This window comes from Balaenoptera borealis, assembly GCF_965194805.1.
Source record: "Balaenoptera borealis genome assembly, chromosome: 5".
Taxonomy (NCBI): Eukaryota; Metazoa; Chordata; class Mammalia; order Artiodactyla; family Balaenopteridae; genus Balaenoptera; species Balaenoptera borealis.
Window position 1 is genome coordinate 96,594,128 of NC_138862.1, and position 11,179 is coordinate 96,605,306.

Genomic DNA, 11,179 nt, shown 5'->3' on the forward strand with positions numbered 1-11,179 from the left:
TAATGGCCCAAAATACATCTAATTAAAGTGAATACAGGCTGACTGCATGTGTCTAACTAGAACAAGTGACCAAGTTATATCCAAATATACATAGACACAAGCATTCATAACTTTATCTAGACCCTAGTGATCAGAAAAAGGGACCATTATAAAAGGGGTAAAATTTTGTCTTATATTTTCTTAACATCTTTTGAATAATTTAAAATATTAAATGAGTGTTAGTCAAACAGGTCACTTTAGCTTCTTCATCCTCAATAGTTACTTAAAAAAAAAATTGAGATAACTACAACTATGTTTGAAAAAAAAAAAGGAAATCAGGAAGAAAATGTTCTGCTTTTCAAAGTAGTGATGTTTTTTTCTTTCTCGGGTGCATATTCGATTTAATTTTTAAAAGAGTTAATACATTCATATGGTTCCAAAACTAAAAATATAACGGTATTTAAATAAGCAGTCACTTCTTTAACTTCTTTTCCAGGCCTAAAGCTACTGATCAACTTCGGAATTCAAGTCCACAGGTCACCTATCACTGGCTTTCACCATTCATATACATTTTTTTAAGGTTTTTAATGTGGATTTATTTTCACTATTTCTGTGAGGTCAATATAATTTCCTCTCTGATAGTGGCCTCAGAGTAGTGACCAGTCAGAATCAGGGTAAAAATATTTGCCAGATGCCTGCCAGCCAGGGTGAGCTGCCAAGAAAGAACTCAGGCCAGGTGTGTCAGCTGTGGGCTTGCATCTCTGGCGAGGACACTGCTCCTTGGCTTAGAACCTCAGGCCCTCCGCACCTGAGATTTGGCGCACAGCCACCTTTTTTTACCTCGTCCCTTACACAACAGAACAGTGTGGGACACAACGTGGTGTTTCCTTTTGAAACACTGTTGAACTTTGATTTGTGTCATGAATTGACAGTCTCTGGTAGAAGTCTGAACTTACCTATGAGTGAGACAGAATCTTTGAAGCTGTGACATATAGTGCTCATCTTGCATTTTATGTGATGCCTGAAACAAATCTGGAGGAACGAGAAGGAAGAAAAGGAGTAGTGCAGAATCCCTCCAGAGCAAGCATTGCCTAGAGGCTGACCACCCTGCTACTTCACACATGTCACCATAGGGAAGTGCCATGGAGATTACTCACCAAAAGTGGATGAGACTATCCTACTTTGGGATTCCTCCAAAGCAGGCCTGAGACAAGGACTTGAATGAAGGTAATTTATTTGGGAGGTCATCCCAGGAAGCCTACATGAGGGAGTGGGTAAGTGAGACCAGGAAGGGAAAAAAGCCAATAAGGGGTGAGCTAATCTGTGAGTTACCACTATGGACAACCTTCTGAGGACCCTCTAAGAAAACCTGTAGTACACACCTCATAATTGTCCCAGTGAAAGACATAGAGCTGGCCATTTACCCATTGATTTCTGTCAGCCACTGGTGGAGGGCACAGTTCTCCCTTGCATCTGGGTTATGCCGGAGCTAGATCCAACAAGCTCCTTCAGTGCGGGAGAAAGCCTTCAGTCTGAAGCAGAGAAATGCAGGTGCCTGGGATGGGAAATGACCTCTATGGTTGCAGGTGAACTCAGAAAGGGGATACGGGTAAGGCAGCAAGAACTGTTGAGGCCACGTGATTACTTTCTAATGTCATTCCACTAGACAATCGACACAAATGCCTTTCTTCTGGACTACCAGGTTTCCCAGGCATAGGCATATTTCTACGAGGCTCTGTAGGGCCCATGGTCTGCAACAACACAGCTGGATTTTTTTCACTGTTATTCATGTGTTCAGTGAAATGAGGGGGGGACTTAAGTCTATTGGGCCAACGGAGTTGAAGAAATGAGGCATCGGAGACAAGTCTCATCTAATTTACCATTAAAGCCCTCCTTGGTACCATACCTGTTCTGGATTCCATGGTGCTTGAATCTGGCTTTCTTTCTTTTTGCAATGCCAGAGAGATTGAATGTAATCTATAAAATTTTGTTACACTTCTGACATGGTAATTTATTATTTTTAATCAGTCTACCAAATTTTTACCTAAAATGTAAATTATTCCCAAGTCTACAGAAATGTCCCTATGTCATGAAGGTCCCTGGGGAGGACCATGAGTCATTGGCATCTACCACACCTGAATGTTACAATTCTGGGCTCCACTTGGCTTCTCTAGTTTCTTTTCATCTTTACACCTGTGAGAAAGTGCTTATTTACTTATCACGACATCTATTAGTGCCCAAATTTTCTTAAAAAAAAATTATAGCCCGGTGCTATAGACTGAATGTCTCCCCTCAAAATTCGTTATGTTGAAACCTAATCCCCAAAGCAATGGTATTTGGAGGTGGGGCATTTTGGAGGTGATTTAGGTCATGAGTGTGGAGCCCTCGTGTATGGAATTAGTACCCTTAGAATAGAGACCGTAGAGAGCTCCCTCAGCCTTTCCTCCACATAGGACACAGTGAGATGAAGGCCATCTATGAACCAGGAAGCAAGTCCTCACCACACACTGAATCTGCTAGTGCCTTGATCTTGAACTTCCCTGCCTCCAGAATTGTGAGAAATAAATTTCTGTTTATAAGCCACCCAGATTATAGTATTCTGTTATAGCAGCCTGAATGGATGAAGGCAATTTTTAATGTTGTGCCTGTTATCTTTTGAATGTCCCAAATTTTATATATGTATATTTTATAATTATATATATATATATATTTTAACATCTTTATTGGAGTATAATTGCTTTACAATGGTGTGTTAGTTTCTGCTTTATAACAAAGTGAATCAGCTGTACATATACATATATCCCCATATCTCCTCCCTATCCCACCCGTCTAGGTGGTCACCAAGCACCGAGCTGATCTCCCTGTGCTATGCGGCTGCTTCCCACTAGCTAGCTATTTAACATTTGGTATTACTATATAAGTCCATGCCACTCTCTCACTTCGTCCCAGCTTACCCTTCCCCCTACCCGTGTCCTCAAGTCCATTCTCTACATCTGTGTCTTTATTCCTGTCCTGCCCCTAGGTTCTTCAGAACATTTTTTTTTTTTTTAGATTCCATATATATGTGTTAGCATACGGTATTTGTTTTTCTTCTTCTGACTTGCTTCACTCCGTATGACAGACTCTAGGTCCATCCACCTCACTACAAATAACTCAATTTCGTTTCTTTTTATGGCTGAGTAATATTCCATTGTATGTATGTACCGCATCTTCTTTATCCATTCATCTGTCGATGGACACTTAGGTTGCTTCCATGTCCTGGCTATCGTAAATAGAGCTGCAATGAACATTGTGGCACATGACTCTTTTTGAATTATGGTTTTCTCAGGGTATATGCCCAGTAGTGAGATTGCTGGGTCATATGGTAGTTCTATTTTTAGTTTTTTAGGGAACCTCCATACTGTTCTTATTTTTTTTTAATAGACTTTATTTTTTAGAGCAATTTTATGTTCACAGCAAAATTGAGTAGACAGTACAAAGAATTCACATATACCTCTCCCACACACACGCATAGCCTCCCCACTATCAACATCCTGCACCAGAGTCTCACATTTGTTACAATGATGAACCTACATTGACACCTCACTATTACTGAAAGGCCACGGGTTACCTTAGGGTTGGTTCACTTCTTTGTGTTTTACATTCTTTGGGTTTTGACAAATGTATAGTGACATGTACCCACCATTACAGTCTCATACAGAATAGTTTCACTGCCCTAAACCAAATTATATTTTAAAGCAAATATAATCAGACACTTCCAAGGAAGTATTCTGGGGTTGACCAGACCTTTCACTTTACCAGCTAGGTAGATAAATACTTGAAGCTCCAAATGTATGTTTCTACAAACTCACTGTTTTGGAGTTCCTCGGTCATGGATCAACCCATGAGTCTTTAAACATTAACTTTCACATTTTCAGGGTATCCTCTTCTACATATTTAGAAACATGCAGACAATTTTTGAACCAAGGTCACTTTGCTGTGGCAGATGAAATGCTCCTGAGTCAAAGCGTAGACTGGGATATCCGTTCTGAATGCAGAGCGTGTCTGGTGAGCCCCAATGCAGGAACGCCCTCGTGCTTAGGTTTGCATTCAGGCTGGATTTCTCTGACCTGGGGCTCTGATCCTGGATGCCCAGCACTTTAGGAGGATGAAGACTCCTTAATCTCTGTCTTCAGACTCTTACCCTCAACAAACCCTTCCAGGCAGCGCACAGAAGATTTAGCTAGTGCTAATTCTGTCTCAACTGATTAGGGCAATAGTAGTAAGACATGAACTCCATGAACTTGCCGAACCGTGAACCAAAGCCCTTGCCGAATCAGCAGATACTTACTGAGCACTGCTACCATGGAGGACGCTTGCCTGCCTTGTGCATTGCAGCCGGGTACCAATTCCATTACATTTCTTTACATGGCTTTACTATGACCATTCATTAAAGTCAGTACAATTTGAGTTTGGCCAACCCTGAATTTAAGCAATTATATATAGAATACTTACTGTACGTATGCTGCATGAATTCTGGGATTATATTCATTAAGATAAATTAATTTTTACATAACTGCTGTATTTGGTAAGTTTTTACATTTGAAAGGCAGATCAATAAAGTATTTCTATAATTCTGAGAAAAACAGATATAAATTCTTAAAACTAGAGGGAGATATTCTTAGAGGTTTTTAAGTTATAAAACAATCCTTAGTAGCTTCACGTATTCACTGTTCTAAGTATCCTGTATTAATGTGAGTGCTGAAAAGCATGTTAATGCTAAAGTGTAATTCACTTGTCCTTAAGTATATTTTCAGTGTTTTAAAATAATAAATGGGAAATCTTTTTTTAAATTAGGAAGGCCAAGAGAGCTGCCCCAAAGCATTTCATGATCAAATACTTTTAGCAGAAAAACTAGCTGTGAGAAGAGACATCACGGCAATTTTTCATTGCTATAGTTAGAAGCGTGAAAAATGTCTATTTTTATATCCTATAAGAAAAAAGTTTTTTTTAAATAATTATATAAATGTTAATTGTATAAAATAAAAATAATTGTATTGATATTCAAAATATACTTGTTAATTGAAATAAAGTTTAAAACTAGATGCATAACTGGCATAAAATATTTGACTGTTTCTAATTGTAGATACATGTATTTCCTGAGAAGATTACACGGGAATTCTAAAATTATCCAAGCACTTATCTCAAGTGGAAGAAATAGTTACACTTAAAATATCTTCAACCCAAATGTGCAGCATGGTCATTTATAACAGGACAAATGACATTACTCCTTAAAATTTGAGCAGCTGATATCACCTTCAGCCCCTATCCCACATCTTCTACAAGGCTCTGCCCAATCCTGGGGATTTCACCTTCGTGGGTGCTCGGGTTCTGAGTTTACGCCACTGTGGGGCTCCCAGTCTACTCCCTTAAGCTTTTCCCTCCTCTCTGCTCTACACTGACTCAGAATGCAGTCCACTTCCCTCGATATCCACTTAAAACCACTAACACAAGGTAACACGTGTGTGTAGCTGACTTTACCAAGGTCTTGGCCGACTGGGGAAGGTGTGTGTCAAATACATCTTAAAATTGAACATCAGACTTTTCCATTGTGAAACAGTCCTTTGGGCAATTTTGACAATGCAAGCTCTGGCTTCTTGCTCTTTTTTTTGTTTTTTTTAAACCTTCTCTCAGCTGCTACCCCAATTCTTCCCACTTTATTTTGCAGAGACCACTCTAGCCCCTCTCCCTGAGTCTGCTCTTAGCCTTTCCTCAGTGGGCCTTTGACTCTAGTCTCTTCATATCTTCCTCCCCAACTCATCTTTGCTGAGGGTAGGGGAGTTTAGAGATTTCTACTTGTTTGAATTATACCACTAACATCTCACTTTAGAAGGCAGCTAGACTTGATTTTGGTTTTAAATAACAATAAGCACTTTCTCTGTTATACAAGCACATTATAAATGAGTTAGCACTATAGTGGCAAGTAGTATTGACAACAAAGACCGTTAATACCGAAGCACTTGGTAGTGGCCCTAAAATATATTTCACTTTTACTGAAGGCATATACTTTAGCACTCTTCTAAATGCATCTAAATGCACATTCCCTAGAAAGTGTTGCTGATGACAGATGGCTTGCTTCCCTCACCTCCTATTTCTTTTCACTGTGGAAGCTCATGGTCGTCAGATCCACCCATGTCTTCTTGAAATGAAAAGTTCTAGGTCTATCTGCAAGTATTATAATGAAAAGGGATAAGCCTTTGTCATCATTAAGCAAGTAGAAATTATGTAATTTTCTTCTTGAAATCAACATAATTTAAGTGCTACCACAGTTTGTATACATTGTGTTCCCTTCCAAAGATTGTGAAGCAAAACCCATTATATATAAATCTGTACATAGACTAAAGTGAAATTCTAGCAGTGCTCAATTGAACCGAATTTTAGATATTTCATTTAGATCTTTTTAAAGAAAGAGTGAAGAAATATTAAAATGAGATTTTTTCATGATTATCATTGATTGTTCCTCAATTTTTTTCCCCCAAATTTTCTACTCTGTCATTTCATGGTCCATACCTCGTGACAATTTTTTTGCATATAGTTATCTGCAGTAATGGGAGGCCATTAAAGTAAGAATGGGGAGTAAATGTATATCTGTAACACACAGAAGCAGGTACTTAATCTATTTAAAGATAATGAAACACTTAATAAATTTATATAACAACTTTGAAATGACTATTTCAAATAAACTTCCTTTTACTTTTACTTAAAAAAACAAACTAAAGCAAGGCAGTATTTACTTATTTATTTGGCAAATAAATCTTTACTTCACTGCCAAATAAATCTTTACTCTTTAGTAACTTCAGCCAAATAAGAATTTATTAGCTAACATACTGTTAGTAATGAAGCCAATAAAATTTATAGATAAGTCTAAGTATTTCTTTATACATATTTATTTTTCCCAAGTGTATCATGTTTTATAGTATACCCAGTGGTTTGGGGAGGAATGCTGTTGATGGTATTTACACAAGAATAATACAAGAATATTTCCTTACGTCTTCATTTTTCATTAGACCCATACAGAACCGTATTCCTTTTAAGATAAAATTGTCCCTTTATTTTTATGTGCAAACATGTTTTCTGAAAGTAACTAGCCTCAGTTTGGACTAACCAATGTGTAGATTTGTGTACTTACATCCAATGTGAAGACGTCTTGGTTTAGACATTGCTCATAGAAGAACCATCCAAACTTTGTCTTTCAATTGCAGAAGCTTCTCTGAATGCAGGCTGAAAAACACATCTGACAACTGTGTCAGACTGTCTTAATTAATTCACCTTGCCTTAAATACGAACTCAACTAAGTTGATTAGTCCTATTTCATGACAGAAACGCTGCCCTCTATATCCTCTACAGATAGGAGAAAAGACGTTAAGCCCCAGGAAAGTGCACCACAGTGTACATAAACCTGTCTCAGAGTTTAGCCTTTACTTTAATCCTTCCTTAGCCTTTAAGATGCTTTGTGGGCATTCAGTTAATGCCACTCTTCAATTTGACACAAAAGTAAAATACTCTGCGTATAAGTAATAAGGTTTTCTTTGATAGAAATAGAACTATTTTATATTTCCAACAGGTTTTGATTGGAAAAGTTCCTTTTGCAAGTAGGAAAAAAAAAAGTTATTTTCCACAGAGCTGCAAAATTAAACAAAAGATGGCAGTATATTTAAGGAAGAAGCTTCTAGAATTGACAACTGTACTTTAATTCCTATAGACAGTGAAAAAAACCCTTCATAGTCTGTGCGAGAGCTGTGATCCATATGAAAGAGAAAATATGGAATTTTGAAATAGACCTGTTCTATTTACTAAAGAAACAGTTGAAACCTTGAAAAAGAATATCCATATTTTTCTATTTCTAACAATTTTACTGGTGGAAAGTACGAAATAAGAATACAGTATGAAAAAACTACAGTTGAGTTACAAGTAATGCTTTCAGCTCCTAGTGTGACGATAACTTGCTGCTTTGTTGACACACATTTTTAGCATTGGATATTGAGGTCATTATAAAAAATACCACATGGGACGTATTGATTGCATTTTAGGGTGATTGTTCATGAAGCAGTCATCAACAGCAGCGACTTAAAATGACTAACTAACAGACCCAGTCAAGTCCCAGGCCCACCGTGTATGAACTGTACGACCTGGCCAAGGTATTAAACTTCTCTGAGCTTCAGTTTCCTTATCTCGGAAGGGCCTCATAGCGTTTTTCTGAGATGTGAAGGTGACAAAATAGACAAACTACCTGGATAGTTCCCGCTGAGCGTTAGCCATTGTATTAGATAACTACATGACATGAAGTCCTCTGTTGAGGATCCACGGGAGACAATTTTCTCAGCCCACAGTACTAGGAATAATTGAATTTTTCCCTGAGAAATCCGGCCAAAACAAAATCTCAAGAATCACGTAACTAGTGATTTATTTTTTGCATTAACTGCTAGGAAGCTCAGGGCCAAATTTGTGGCCTGCTTTTAAGCATGCATTTTAAAACTAGAAATTATCTATGGCTTCATCTTGTTTTTCCTAACATTATTTTCCTTTTGCCTTGATTTCTTTACTGAAGTGTTTTCTTATTGTATTATATGCATATTTTGAAGTTTCTGCCAACAATAATAAATGCATATAGATTTTCATCACTCTGGTAGTCTTAAAATTAGAAGAGGGACTTCCCTGGTGGCACACTGGTTAAGAATCTGCCTGCCAGTGCAGGGGACATGGGTTCAAGCCCTGGTCTGGGAAGATCCCACATGCCATGGAGCAACAAAGCCCGTGCGCCACAACTACTGAGCCTGCGCTCTACAGCCCGCAAGCCACAACTACTGAGCCCGTGTGCCACAACTACTGAAGCCCCTGAGCCTAGAGCCCGTGCTCCACAACAAGAGAAGCCACCGCAATGAGAAGCCCTCACACCACAACGAAGAGTAGCCCCCGCTCGCCGCAACAAGAGAAAGCCCGCACGCAGCAACAAAGACCCAATGCAGCCAAAAACAAATAAATAAATTTTTTAAAAAATTAGAAGAGCTTGTGCCTGAAAGGCTTGTTTATACGTTGTTCAGTGGGAACTTATAAATGCTTTGCTTCTATACATGCAACTTCCTAAAGGGTAATTAGGCTCCCAGCCAAGGCATAAGCACCTGTCTAACAGTGTAATAGCAGTGCTTGTTTCAATACGGAGTTACCATTTATAATTTTTTTTTTCCGGTAGCTTAGTCTCTTCCAAGTTCAATGGTCTCCTTCTGATTTTTTCTTTTTTTCTTCTTTGAGATGGCATGGGAGTCCGGGGGTGGACAGCTTGCAGTGTCCTTGCAGTGGAGGAGTTGGGGGAGGGATCTTGGAGGGTACTAAGGGGCCACATACTGTCCTTTGGTTCTCTTGATGCCGCTTCAGGCTGGAGGCTCTGTTGGCTTCCCATGTGGACGCCAGTCCTATGATCTGCTCACCCAGAGTCCCCACCTGCTCACTCAACATCTGACACAGCAGAGCCCCTGAGGTTTGGCTGTCCCTTCCCTGGCTTAGGTGGCCCTCACTATAGCCCTTGACCACAGAGTTATTTTTGCCCTGGCATTGGTGACCCACCCTAACAAGCTTCCCAGGCAGAGTCTCTGCTACTCTAATGTTGCCTAAGGGGATGCAGGCACCTCCTTCCACACCACTATGGGTTCCTCAGGAAAGCTAACTCAGGCTCTCTCTCTGCCTGGCCTCTTGGCACTCTGAGGTTGTTCCAGGGCACCTTGCTGGGAAGTCTTCTTCCAGGAAACCACACGAGATGTGCGGAAAGCGTGCTTCTGTGTATAGCTTCCCCTCTACTCATCTAACACTGTTCTCCTCTCCTGGACCCTAGAGCACTCTGGGCGCTCCCGGAATCAAAAGCTAGGCCACTCTCTTCCTGCCTTGCTGGGACTTTCCTGATGTACAACTGTGAGCAGGTCCTCCAGTCCTGGCTCTTGTTATGCTAACCAACAGAGATGATCTAGAATTAAGTTATCCATTCTGTCTCCACAAAGTCTAGTTTTTTGTTTTTGTTTTTTTTTTTTAAATTTATTTATTATTTATTTTTGGCTGTGTTGGGTCTTCGTTTCTGTGTGAGGGCTTTCTCTAGTTGCGGCAAGCGGGGGCCACTCTTCATCGCGATGCGCGGGCCTCTCACTATCGTGGCCTCTCTTGTTGCAGAGCACAGGCTCCAGACGCGCAGGCTCAGTAGTTGTGGCGCACGGGCCCAGTTGCTCCGCGGCATGTGGGATCTTCCCAGACCAGGGCTTGAACCCGTGTCCCCTGCATTGGCAGGCAGATTCTCAACCACTGCACCACCAGGGAAACCCCACAAAGTCTAGTTTTAAGGATAAAAGTCTCAACTAAGTAGATGAAAAAAAGGAAGTGTGGGACTCAAAGCCAGACCACCCCAGCCTCTTTGGTGATGGGAGTTCTCACACACGTTCCATTCCTGTGGCCATGAGCCTCATGACTCTGCTGCTGAGGGGTCATAAGTGGCTGCTGGCTTTATAGCTTCACATTTTTGTATCATCTCCATCTATTTAAAAAAATAGGGGGCTTCCCTGGTGGCACAGTGGTTGAGAATTTGCCTGCCAATGCAGGGGACACGGGTTAGAGCCCTGGTCTGGGAAGATCCCACATGCCGCGGAGCAACTAAGCCCATGAGCCACAACTACTGAGCCTGCGCGTCTGGAGCCTGTGCTCCGCAACAAGAGAGGCCGCGACACTGAGAGGCCCGCGCACCGTGATGAAGAGTGGCTCCCGCTCGCTGCAACTAGAGAAAGCCCTCTCACAGAAACAAAGACCCAACACAGCCATAAATAAATTAATTAAAAAAAAAAAAAAGAAAGAATAGGAAATATTCCTTCTTCATCTGTTCTTCCCCTTTTTGGCCCAGAACTTCTATGGTGATTATTTCATGATCTAAGGAAATTGTGAGAACTTCAAATCTACAAGTTTGTAAAAAATTGGAACCTCTAGCTTAATAAGATTGTGATTCTTTGTTAAAAATATGGAGACTTGGGACTTCCCTAGTAGTCCAGTGGGTAAGACTCCACGCTCCCAATGCAGGGGGCCCGGGTTCGATCGATCCCTGGTCGGGAAACTAGATCCCACACGCATGCCGCAACTAAGATCTCACATGCCACAACTAAAGATCCCACGTGCCAAAACGAAGACCTGGCAC

The 11,179-nt window shown here is 40.5% G+C and overlaps 1 protein-coding gene across 1 annotated transcript in view; it reads left to right on the forward strand.

The window, feature by feature from the left end:
• The window catches only part of LOC309629764 (uncharacterized protein), a 57,451-nt gene extending 48,448 nt beyond the window's left edge, over positions 1-9,003 (forward strand). The window contains exon 5 of the mRNA XM_082394275.1: positions 476-9,003. The gene's annotated coding sequence lies outside the window, so the exon portion shown is untranslated. The remainder of the gene's footprint in view (positions 1-475) is intronic.
• Positions 9,004-11,179: the final 2,176 nt, after the last annotated feature.